Source organism: Ranitomeya imitator, chromosome 3 (genome assembly GCF_032444005.1).
Source record: "Ranitomeya imitator isolate aRanImi1 chromosome 3, aRanImi1.pri, whole genome shotgun sequence".
Taxonomy (NCBI): domain Eukaryota; kingdom Metazoa; phylum Chordata; class Amphibia; order Anura; family Dendrobatidae; genus Ranitomeya; species Ranitomeya imitator.
The window spans coordinates 766,610,730-766,623,770 of NC_091284.1; the positions used below are offsets into that span (position 1 = coordinate 766,610,730).

Consider the following 13,041-nt stretch of genomic DNA (forward strand, 5'->3'; position numbering starts at 1 on the left):
GTAGGTCCAAACTGCCCATCAATCAGGAGCTCAGGGCCCCCAGGCAAGCAGGAAGGCCGGGGAGCAGTGCGCAAGTAAAGTAAATGATAAGAAAACTTCTTTAACTGTAAATATAAGGTACATAGATTGCCACATTCCCTTTGTAAGGTGCCAGTGGGCAGTAGCTGTGGTCGAGCTGCTGCTCCATGTTACTTAACAGGAAAAACGTGTCCTTGTGTAGGGTACGTTACACTAACTTGTAAGCCATAGGCCTCCGCTGTCTTGTGTTCTCCATCTTCAGGAACAGCCACACATAAGTCAGGCGACATCCAGTTCATTTCCACGCATAACAGTCTACTGGACAGTTCAAGTACATTAGATTGTACACGCAGTATTGGCAAAGCACCCTCCATTTCTTGTTTCAGTAATACAATACATTTCCCGCTTTACTTTCCGTTCCACCTGGACTATCCCTACTTCTCCTGTTAGCCCCAGGGATTTCTTTTCCAGCCCCGCAGTATTGCCAAGATCCGTTACCTTTCCCTCACTCGTTTCCACGTACATCTTCCTCTGTATGGGAAGGGTTACGGTGCTCTCCATAGCACCTATTTCGAGGCTTATGCTCCCGACGTTGCCTAGAACAATATGTAATCGCTTCTGCTAGTAGCCCACTGCATCTTGAACTTGATCTCGTTATTGTCACTCAACGAACTCTCACACGATCTGCCTAAAACAGGAAGTGGTACTCGCTTTAGTTGCCCTATCCCCCTCGCAATCTGGGCTAGGTCCAAACATTTACGGTTTCCTATCCTAATGTCCTAGTCTACCTGCAGTTACTGTACTTCCCTATCTTTTATCCTACTGACATAACTACCCAATGTCTTGACCTGTGCTTACCCTGCACTACACACTAAGCATTAACTACACATTACACAATACCTTGCAATTCCCAGTACTATACAAAGTGTATAGCTAAAACCGCAATACACAGGTCACACTCACATGACACAACACATGTTATGAAATGCATGACTCTATTCACATGACGTGATTGTTGTCTGCAGGGGTGGGAACGCGACAGTTATTATCCACACCCGTACACCTTTAAAATACTAAACAAGATTCACAAATCTTGACTTGGCCATAGATTCATCTATGGAGTGAAAGGAGTATGGTACTCTCACTCTCCACTGATGGCGCCTTATGTGCCAGGACACAAGAGGAAAGGTTTTGAATCCCTCAATGTCTGTCTGCTATTTCATCCTTCTTCTCCACTAGATTTCTAAAACTTAACATGGACAAAACAGAATTCATCATCTTTCCCCCATCTCACACGACCTCCCCAACGAACCTATCCATTACAGTAAACGGCTGCCCACTCTCCCCAGTCCCACAAGCCCGCTGTCTTGGGGTAATCCTTGACACTGATCTCTCCTTTAAACCACATATCCAAACCCTTTCCACTTCCTGCCGCCTCCAACTCAAAAATATTTCATGGATCCGCACATTCCTAAGCCAAGAATCTGCAAAGACCCTAGTCCATACCCTCATCATCTCCCGTCTTGACTACTGTAACCTCCTGCTCTGTGGCCTCCCCTCTAACACTCTTTGCACCCCTCCAATCTATTCTAAACTCTGCTGCCCGACTAATCCACCTGTCCCCCCGCTATTCCCCGGCCTCTCACCTCTGTCAATCCCTGCACTGGCTCCCCATCACCCAGAGACTCCAGTACAAAAGCCTAACCATGACATACAAAGCCATCCACAACCTGTCTCCTCCATACATCTGTGACCTCGTCTCCCGGTACTTTCCTGCACGCAACCTCCGATCCTCACAAGATCTCCTTCTCTACTCCCCTATTATCTCCTCTTCCCACAATCGCATACAAGATTTCTCTCGTGCATCCCCCCTTACTCTGGAATTCTCTACCACAACATATCAGACTCTCGCCTACCATCGAAACCTTCAAAAAGAACCTGAAGACCCACCTCTTCCGACAAGCCTACAACCTGCAGTAACCACCGATTGACCAAATCGCTGCACGGCCAGCTCTACCCTCACCTACTATATCCTCACCCATCCCTTGTAGATTGTGAGCCCTCGCGGGCAGGGTCCTCTCTCCTCCTGTACCAGTTGTGACTTGTATTGTTTAAGATTATTGTACTTGTTTTTATTATGTATACCCCTCCTCACATGTAAAGCGCCATGGAATAAATGGCGCTATAATAATAAATAATAATAATAATAATAAATATGAACATTATCTGTCAGGGAAGAGTCAGGAGGTCGCCATGCTATAATGATTGGCTTATCCAACAAAATCATTTGGTTCATCCATTTTCAGTGGGACCACTTAACTATCAGTTCATTTGGCAGATGCCTGGGAGATTGGGCATGTTGAGTTTCAACGTTCTAGATCTTTTTGTTCTTTTGGACAAATTCACAAGGCATTTCACAGTTCATGTTTGGTCCTCAATTTCTAGAGGCAAGTCACTTGACCTGAACTAACAAACTAACTTCCCTATAAACATATATGAGACTGTTATATGAGACCCAGAAAATGTGGTCCATACATTGGCCATTTAGAGCAAGTGCTCGTTCACACGACCGTATTTTCGGTCTGTGGAAAAAATGGACCAGTCATGGACCAATGTTCAGTGGGTCAGTGCAAATGAGCAATTTCTTTTCACTGACAGAATCTATGTGCAAAACAAAAAATCACATCATGCACTAGTTCCGTCCGTAAATAAGATGAGACTCACCCATACAAGTCTATGGTGGCGTAAAAAAATATTGGATGGCACAGTATAGCATTGGATTTTTATGGATACATTGCAATTCTAAAATAGGAAACTGTAAATGGTCTTGTAAAAGATTAATAGATGCTGCTGTAAAAAACAGATTGCACAAAACAATTCCCACTTTTCTGGACGAATCTGACTGATTTTTTTTTTATACTCTTTTGTGAACCTACCCTAAGATAGATCATAGAATCCTTGAATGGTAGAGTTGGAAGGGACCTCCTGGGTCATCGTGTCCAACCCCCTGCTCAATGCAGGATTCACTAAACCATCTCAGACAGATGTCTGTCCAGCCTCTGTTTGAAGACTTCCATTGAAGGAGAACTCACCACCTCTGGTGGCAACCTGTTCCACTCAGATAAGCAGCCCCTAGAGGTATCTGACAGTGCTTTATTCCCCTGATATGCATGCTTAGCTGAACTAGCCTGTATGTGTATGGGCTGTTTGCAAGGAACATCAATTATATGGCTACATACAGTATATATAATGATCACATGTGCCAGATTTGTTGCATCTTTTTCTGTGACTGAAAACCAGTTACCTTCATTTTCATTTGAAAGGGGTTGTTTTGGTGGTAAATGCATGCTATTTTTTTTTTTTTGCAAGCCCCATGCAAAAGAATAGACAGTCACTGAAAATTCTGCAAGCAATCTGCAGCACGCAGGTCCACTCCAATAGGCATATAATCATGGCAGACTTTTGCTGAAGGAACCCTTGGCCACCGCACAATCATATTGAGTGGGTGCAATGTCACCGCATTATTTAAACTCAGAAACAGCCCATCTATTGCAGCAGCACTGTTACAGTTGACTCTTCTGTGTCTTGGGTACAGCTGTGGAGCAGCCACTACCCACACTGTGTGCAGCAAGGGCTTTATTGGCAGCAATATCATTTTTTCTAGAAAATATAAAACAAGAGCCAAAGTAAAAAATGTCACTCTGTGTATTATCAAAAACAGTGGAGCCGGTCAGAATTACCGGCAATGACTATTGAGAAAAGTTGTGAGAATGCAAATAACTGGAATGTGTTGTTTCATACCGTTCCTAAATGTAGGGCAGGTTTGTGCGTCCTCACCCTGGACAGAGCAGGAAATCTGGCTGATTGAATTGATCGCATTTGTTTTCCAGGACAGCGGCTTAGCATGGGATGTATCTGGCGTTGATTTCTGTGAAATGTTTGACACAACATTAGACTTGTAAACAAGTGCAGTCTGGGAATATCTCCTATTAACGGAGCTCGCTGGAGTCACTGATTGAGAGATGAGAACTCAGTACACACAGGATATGCTGTATGTGTAACGAATTTGGATGAATGTTCTTCTCCATGGAAGATGAAGGTGACACAATTGTTTTGAAGCAGGTGAATACTGGAGCAGTTGTTTTGGTTTTTTTTAATGGCCTTTGGCTCGATCTTGAGCCATGGCGACTTGATGGATGAACGATCTGTAAGAAGATGGATCTTGTGCAAGCCTAGATTGGTCCACCAGGGTCTTCTCTGCCACTATCTTGATAGCATCAAGTCATCGGGTTAAAGGTCTTCCTCTTCGCCTTGTCCTTTCTATTCTTCCAACCATGTTGTCCTTCTCCAGTGATTGCTCTCTTCAATTGAGGAGTTCAAAGTAGGCAAGTCGTAGCTTGGTGTTCCTTGCTTCGCGGGATACCTTGTATTTTGGGGGCAAAGTACTGTTTGTCATTATCCAGGCCAGTTATTTATGGAGTCTCTTAATAATGCTGTATGGGGAAAAATTTGCAAACTAAGCCTGTTTCAAAAGCGATCTGTGCAGGGGTCTTATTATAAAGGTCCTATGAATTGTCATATGTATGACATTTTTTTCCTGGTGGAAATGCTGTTGTTCTCCTGAATCCAGCATTTTTATTTTATTCGTGCACCTCTCCATTCCTGAGATGTATTGGAATAAATCTTGGCACTCAACTCGAAAGGAATCTGTGAGAAAACTTTAATGCAGTCCGAAAATCATAACAAAACATTTTGGTCATACATAGACCTTCGTCAGTCTGCCGACCGCTATAAAAGAAAGTAAAATGCATCCAACTAGTGGTGGATACCTCATTGGAACAGGACGCCTACTCGCATACCACCATCAGTCTTTTGTGACCATATAAAGGGCATAACGCCTGTCCCACTCATATCAGACTACACGCTACAGGCCTTTGGCTAGACAATGTTGTCTGCACATTTTACTGTCTTCTATATCAGTCAGTAGACTGACGAAGGACTATGTATGACTGAAACATTTTATGTTATTCGGACTGCATTAAATGTTTCTCAAGGATTCCTTTTGAGTTGAGTGCCAAGTTTTATTCTAATACACATTGGTTTGGGAACCCGCTTGAGCACCATCACGGTAGTGCCACAGTATATTTTATACCACCTTCCTGAGATGTGACCTCCTCTTTCCTATATGTAAATATAGCCTTTTTAGTGGATGGGTGCGGTTTTCACATCTTCTCTGTTTTCTTGAGGACCATGCCCACTTAGTTAAAAAGACTAGATTTACATGCTCAGAAGAGGGGCCATATCCTAGTAACAGAGAGGTGCAGGAACAAAAAAGGAACAATCCCAGATTCAGGAGTTGAGTGTAAAAAATGTACATATTTATGGCAAGTGACAGGTCCTCTTTAAATATAATAAGACCTTCTCAGACATCATATTGGTGCCTCAACAATGTGAGCAAAAATGTATTCTGTAAGAGTCATTCCACACTGTTCAGAATGGCTGTGGACTACATGCTATTGATCTATGCTTTTTTTGTGAAAATTGACATGTGGAGTGGATGTTTTATATCTGAACTCCTTCAATTTCTGTTACAGATTTTTACAATGGTTTTCAGCCCTTTCAACCTTTTGGTATAGCAGAGAATTTGGGTTTTTACAAAGGTTGCTGCTCCAGTTTTTATGGTGGCAATTTGCATGATCTCTAGATTGTGAAATGCATAAAAAGTCATTCCTTGCCATGAAAACTTAACCACAACTCCCCCTCCACAAAAAAAAACAAAAAAAAAACCTTCCCACTGATTTTCAGCTCTGCCATAAACTAACCTGCATACATCATTTCAGTTGTCTTCTCAGGAGTAAGTGTTAACAAGGACAAGGCAGCAGATATCACTCTGCATGCTGATTGAACTATAATAGCAGACTGATTGTTTTAAAAGTGTACTGGTGTTTGAAATCATTGTCTTCTGTTAACCATTGTTAACTTAAACTAAACATGTGCAGTCCTCATTGCTTAGCGTCAAGAAGATTTTACGAGCAAGAGTATTGCTGTTTGTAACATTGCATCTAAATCAACCATATATCAGATCATCAAGAACTTCAAATGCTGTGATGAAGGCTTAGTGGCACTCAAGAAAGTCCAGTTAGGGACAGAAGCATATCCTAAAGAAGTTTAATTTATGAGATTGGTTCAACTCCTGTGCAGAGCTTGCTCAGCAATGGCAGCAGGCAGGTGTCAGGGAATCTGCACGTACAGTCAGGTGAAAGCTTATGGAGGCAGCCTGGTATAAAAAAGGGCAGCAAAGAAGCTATTGTTCTCAAAGAAAAACATCAAGGAAAGATAGACATTCTGTAGTCTGATGAAGCCCCTTCAGACTGTTTTGGACTTCTGGAGGGTGAGCACTTCCACCAGTCCTTTGTCATGTCAATAGTAAAACATCCTGACTCTGAGTCTATTCACGTGTGGGGGCTTTTCATCCATGGAGTTGGCTCACTCACAATATTACCTAAGAACACTGCCATGTATACAGATGTCATCTAATCATCCTCCAAGAAAAACATCTCCCAACAATCCAGGAGCAGTTTGGTGATGGACAATGCTTTTCCCACATGATGAAGACCATGTCACAAGGCAAAAGTAATAACTAAGTGGCTCGGTGAACAAAACATTGAAATTCCAGGTCCATGGCCAGGAAACTCTCCAGATCTCAGTCTCATTAAGAACCTGTGGTAACATAGTAACATAGTTAGTAAGGCCGAAAAAAGACATTTGTCTATCCAGTTCAGCCTATATTCCATCATAATAAATCCCCAGATCTACGTCCTTCTACAGAACCTAATAATTGTATGATACAATATTGTTCTGCTCCAGGAAGACATCCAGGCCTCTCTTGAACCCCTCGACTGAGTTCGCCATCACCACCTCCTCAGGCAAGCAATTCCAGATTCTCACTGCCCTAACAGTAAAGAATCCTCTTCTATGTTGGTGGAAAAACCTTCTCTCCTCCAGACGCAAAGAATGCCCCCTTGTGCCCGTCACCTTCCTTGGTATAAACAGATCCTCGGAGAGATATTTGTATTGTCCCCTTATATACTTATACATGGTTATTAGATCGCCCCTCAGTCGTCTTTTTTCTAGACTAAATAATCCTAATTTCGCTAATCTATCTGGGTATTGTAGTTCTCCCATCCCCTTTATTAATTTTGTTGCCCTCCTTTGTACTCTCTCTAGTTCCATTATATCCTTCCTGAGCACCGGTGCCCAAAACTGGACACAGTACTCCATGTGCGGTCTAACTAGGGATTTGTACAGAGGCAGTATAATGCTCTCATCATGTGTATCCAGACCTCTTTTAATGCACCCCATGATCCTGTTTGCCTTGGCAGCTGCTGCCTGGCACTGGCTGCTCCAGGTAAGTTTATCATTAACTAGGATCCCCAAGTCCTTCTCCCTGTCAGATTTACCCAGTGGTTTCCCGTTCAGTGTGTAATGGTGATATTGATTCCTTCTTCCCATGTGTATAACCTTACATTTATCATTGTTAAACCTCATCTGCCACCTTTCAGCCCAAGTTTCCAACTTATCCAGATCCATCTGTAGCAGAATACTATCTTCTCTTGTATTAACTGCTTTACATAGTTTTGTATCATCTGCAAATATCGATATTTTACTGTGTAAACCTTCTACCAGATCATTAATGAATATGTTGAAGAGAACAGGTCCCAATACCGACCCCTGCGGTACCCCACTGGTCACAGCGACCCAGTTAGAGACTATACCATTTATAACCACCCTCTGCTTTCTATCACTAAGCCAGTTACTAACCCATTTACACACATTTTCCCCCAGACCAAGCATTCTCATTTTGTGCACCAACCTCTTGTGCGGCACGGTATCAAACGCTTTGGAAAAATCGAGATATACCACGTCCAATGACTCACCATGGTCCAGCCTATAGCTTACCTCTTCATAAAAACTGATTAGATTGGTTTGACAGGAGTGATTTCTCATAAACCCATGCTGATATGGAGTTAAACAGTTATTCTCATTGAGATAATCCAGAATAACATCCCTCAGAAACCCTTCAAATATTTTACCAACAATAGAGGTTAGACTTACTGGCCTATAATTTCCAGGTTCACTTTTAGAGCCCTTTTTGAATATTGGCACCACATTTGCTATGCGCCAGTCCTGCGGAACAGACCCCGTCGCTATAGAGTCCCTAAAAATAAGAAATAATGGTTTATCTATTACATTACTTAGTTCTCTTAAGGTACCGTCACACTTAACGATATCGTTAACGATATTGTTGCTTTTTGTGACGTAGCAACGATATCGTTAAGGAAATCGTTATGTGTGACAGCGACCAACGATCAGGCCCCTGCTGGGAGATCGTTGGTCGCTGAAGAAAGTTCAGAACTTTATTTCGTCGCTGGATCTCCCGCTGACATCGCTGGATCGGCGTGTGTGACACCGATCCAGCGATGTCTTCACTGGTAACCAGGGTAAACATCGGGTAACTAAGCGCAGGGCCGTGCTTAGTAACCCGATGTTTACCCTGGTTACCAGCGTAAAAGTAAAAAAAAACAAACACTACATACTTACCTACCGCTGTCTGTCCCCGGCGCTCTGCTTCTCTGCACTCCTCCTGCACTGGCTGTGAGCACAGCGGCCGGAAAGCAGAGCGGTGACGTCACCGCTCTGCTTTCCGGCTGACCGACGCTCACAGCCAGAGCAGGAGGAGTGCAGAGAAGCTGAGCGCCGAGGACAGACAGCGGTAGGTAAGTATGTAGTGTTTTTTTTTTTTACTTTTACGCTGGTAACGAGGGTAAACATCGGGTTACTAAGCGCGGCCCTGCGCTTAGTTACCCGATGTTTACCCTGGTTACCGGGGACCTCGGGATCGTTGGTCGCTGGAGAGCTGTCTGTGTGACAGCTCTCCAGCGACCAAACAGCGACTCTGCAGCGATCGACATCGTTGTCGGTATCGCTGCAGCGTCGCTTAGTGTGGCGGTACCTTTAGTACTCGTGGGTGTATGCCATCCGGACCCGGAGATTTATCTATTTTAATCTTATTTAGCCGGTTTCGCACCTCTTCTTGGGTTAGATTGGTGACCCTTAATATAGGGTTTTCATTGTTTCTTGGGATTTCACCTAGCATTTCATTTTCCACCATGAATACCGTGGAGAAGAAGGTGTTTAATATGTTAGCTTTTTCCTCGTCATCTACAACCATTCTTTCCTCACTATTTATTAAGGGGCCTACATTCTGGTCATTCTCAAAATGTCGGTGGACAAACAAAAACACAGAAATTGTGATAAACTCCAAGCTCTACCTAGTCAAGAATAGGAGGTCATCAATCCGGATTTGGCCCAGAAGCTAATATCCAGCTGCCAGGTGAAAGGGTAGTGGTCTGGAAAAATAAGGGACAACACTGTCTTTACATAAACGATGTATTTGTTGATTTAAAGTGTAAAAACTTATGAAATGTTACTCCAGTAGCCATAGAAATATCCAACTAAGAGATCTAAATGGAAGCAGCAAAGTTTGTGAAAATCTAAATTTGTTTTAGTCTCAATACTTATGTCCATAACTATAAGACTGCATGCGTTTGCTGAAAATCTGATGGACAGGTCTGGTCACATAGTAGAAAACAAAGCAAAAAACCAGCTCACCTGATGCGGCTTGTGGTGTGGGGAAGCAAGGAGCACGTGTAGTTACTCGCTGATAAGATCAAAGAAAAAAAAAAGAAAGTGATTGTTCCAGCTTACAAATAGTCCAAAAGGAATAACGTATTGCTTTCATATAAAACCAGACTTATGGGGGCAAGTTAGCCTGACCTTTGTCAAAGAACGCCTAGTGTGTTTGAAACGCGTAGCTGCTATACGCTGCTCTTTGGTCATGTGAACTTGCCCCCATAAGCCTGGTTTTCCATGCAAGCAAAAAATTATTCCTTTTGGACTACTTGGAAGCTGGAACAATCTCTCTTTGTTTTCTTAGGTCTGGTCACATGTTCCTCCATCAGCAGCCATATTGTGGACAAGAGATGTGCGCAGTGAGAGGAAGGTGGCACTGAAAATAGCGGATGGAGAACCTGTAATACCCTACATATTTGTTAAAATTAAGGTAAAGTAGCCAACCCCTTTAACCCTCTATTTTTTTTTTTTCTTTTATCAGGTGGTGAAAATTTTTGTTGGCTCCCGATTTTGTCACCACTTTTACACTGATTGATCCTCAGCCCTAGTGTTTCATAATTTTTAGATTATTATTATTATTATTTTTTTTACTACTGGCTGAGGAGTAGATAAGATAAATCCAAATAGATAATTGATTCCCTTGAAGAAAAACGTATAATAATGTGCACATAGCCAAACAAATGATCGATTAAACAGAGGGGAAAGTAGGACATGTTCTATTTCCTCTTAGGTTAAACAGCTTGCCGTGAAAGGATTACAGCACAAAGCTCGTATGAAAACATATTAAAAGCAGCACAATTCTCCGTGTTTCTGTCATCATGTATTATTATGTTTATTTTCTACCAGACAAAAATAAAAGACATTATATGAGAAATTCATATTAATAATGATAGAGATTATACAGATGTTAACGCTGATGTGTTACTGAAAGTAGTGGTTTGCTCCAAGTTTAAAGAGTAATATGTTTCCTGCATTTAAAATTATGTTTTTTGAGTATTTCCAAAATGTTCCATATTTAATGTGCCCTGTAAATTTACATTGGCTTTAATGCTATTGGTTCTTATATTTGTAGGCCAGGGTCACACAAAGCAATTTTTATAAATGTCTTTTTTTTATTGGCCAAAGCCAGTAGTAAGGGGAAAAACTATGAAGGAGCAAGGTGTTTTCTTTATACCTTCCCAAAATGGCTCGCTACATGGACCTTATATGCCGCGGTCAGCTCCGGTCTCAGCTGTTAAGAGGTGAATGCCAGCTGTATAGCTGTATTACACAGCTGGCATTCACCATGTTTACATTGTGCTCCTGAGTCTGCTCCCTATTAGCACCTGATGTGTGAGATACATGTGCATCACACGTGGGTAAAGGGTTAAAGGGAATGTGCCATCAGAAAATGAACTACTGGTTAAATATGATTTTTATGTTAAATATATTTTTTTATGTTTTAATAGTTTTCTTTAAATTTTCTAGATCAATATATACATATATATCTTGCAATTTGCAATTTTCTCAATGGCCACTAGGCCAAATACTAGACTCATACTTCGTATTCTGTTCAGAAGACTTTTCAGCAGTGTCATTATCATCGCAGACATGATATAAAAAAAAAATAACAACTCTGTGCACAATAGACACTGGTTCCATCATTCACAGTGGTTGATGTCACAGCTCACCTCATCCACCTTTCTGCATAATGACCTTTGCCCATTTCTGAACGTGCACAGAAAATACTTGTTTAATCTTGGCAGATCTATTATTTCTATGTGACCACTGAAAAAAAAGTGAGCCTAATGTTTCAGAGCTCTTCTGAAGACTCCCATGCCTGCTGCTAGCTTGTAGCTTGGCTTCATAGGAAACTGTGATTTTATACTATATACTGCTATACTGTGGTATTGCAGTATATAGTATAAGCAATCGGGCGATGGTATGTAGTGTTATGTTTATTCAATTGAATGTAAACTGCGAAATGCGTCTGACTATTGTACAGTATTAAGATGCATAAAACTACATTCTGCAGCAACTGTGCAAAATCTGGAGTGGAATATTCTCAAAGTGCTGAATAACCAAAAAATGCATTAAAACATGCCAGAAAAACTTTGCCTTATTTTGAGCCTATATAAAGATGTAAAGGCAGTGTAAAGGTAAAGTGCATTTTTTTGACACAGAAGAAAAAGAAAAATCAATGGAAGTCTACGAAACAAAGACAAAACTGACTACAAACACCATACCTAGAGCATGCTGTAATCTTGGGGAAAAAAAGCCACGAACACTAAAAAAAGTGACCTAAAAAATAAAACACAGCATATATGTATTATATTTAATATTCCCCTATTGACTCCCAGCAAACATCTAGGCACATTACGGTGATTGTTTTTACTGCTTTAAAAATGATACGGCAACATGATTCTCTAGGTCAGTTCTTTTACGACAATATCAAACTTGTACATATATACGGTATATATTTTTAAATTGTTTATTATTATTCATTGTCTATTTCATTTTGTTATTGTGGTCAAAAAAGTTCAGAAATTTGTACAAAAAATTGGTTTGTGTGGCCATGCTTAGAGGCCAGTAGTGGAGCTGTGTGCACTCTTTTCGTTGACGTGACCTACTTAATTTTTGTTGGTACCACTTTCAGGTACATGCAACATTTTGAGAAGTTTTGAACTTTTGGGGGGAAGGTTTGGCTCCTTCCAAAAAAAAAAGATATTTTGTCATTTAATTTATTTTTTTTTGCTATACGACTTTTACCATACTGGTTACATAATTTTAGATTTCGATATATCAGAATTTTATGGACATGGCAACACAAGATAGGTTTTGTTTTTTCTTTATTTTTAACCTGGAAAATGTGGTGATTCAAAAAATTTAGATTTTTTTAAAAAATTTTTATTGCTTTGAGATCTGGTTGACCACTAATGTTTCTGGAGTATTCCGACTCTCCTACAACTGATTTTGCCATGCCCGGTCATTTCATTTTCATAAAACAGTTGCTGCCAGGGGTTTCTGGCCCCTATCTACTCCCTTCTTCCCTTTAAGAACTCACTTCGCGGACGCAAGCAAGCATGTCTGGTATATGGGGTTTTGAAGGAGAATCTGTAGACTGAAAGCTATCTAAATCATAGACCCAGCTTGAAGGGGATGTCCACCTTTTTATTTAGGTCCTCCTCACAGACTGAACAGCTCTCCTGTTTGTCATTGGAGGAGTCATACTGTGGACAGGAGAGCTGTGTAGTCTGTGAGAAAGGAGAAGAACCTGTAATACTTGTATAATAAATAGTACAGTATATCACAAAAGTGAGTACACCCCTCACATTTTTGTAAATATTTTAT

The 13,041-nt window shown here is 41.2% G+C and overlaps 1 protein-coding gene across 2 annotated transcripts in view; it reads left to right on the forward strand.

Moving 5' to 3' along the window:
• LNX2 (ligand of numb-protein X 2) overlaps positions 1-13,041 on the forward strand; it is a 217,254-nt gene that overhangs the window by 19,267 nt on the left and 184,946 nt on the right. Inside the window, exon 1 of one of the 2 annotated variants that reach the window (XM_069759036.1) lies at positions 4,029-4,140. The exons of the other annotated variant lie outside the window; for it this stretch is intronic. The gene's annotated coding sequence lies outside the window, so the exon portion shown is untranslated. Of the gene's footprint in view, positions 1-4,028; positions 4,141-13,041 lie in introns of those variants that run through there. 2 annotated transcript variants of the gene reach the window in all.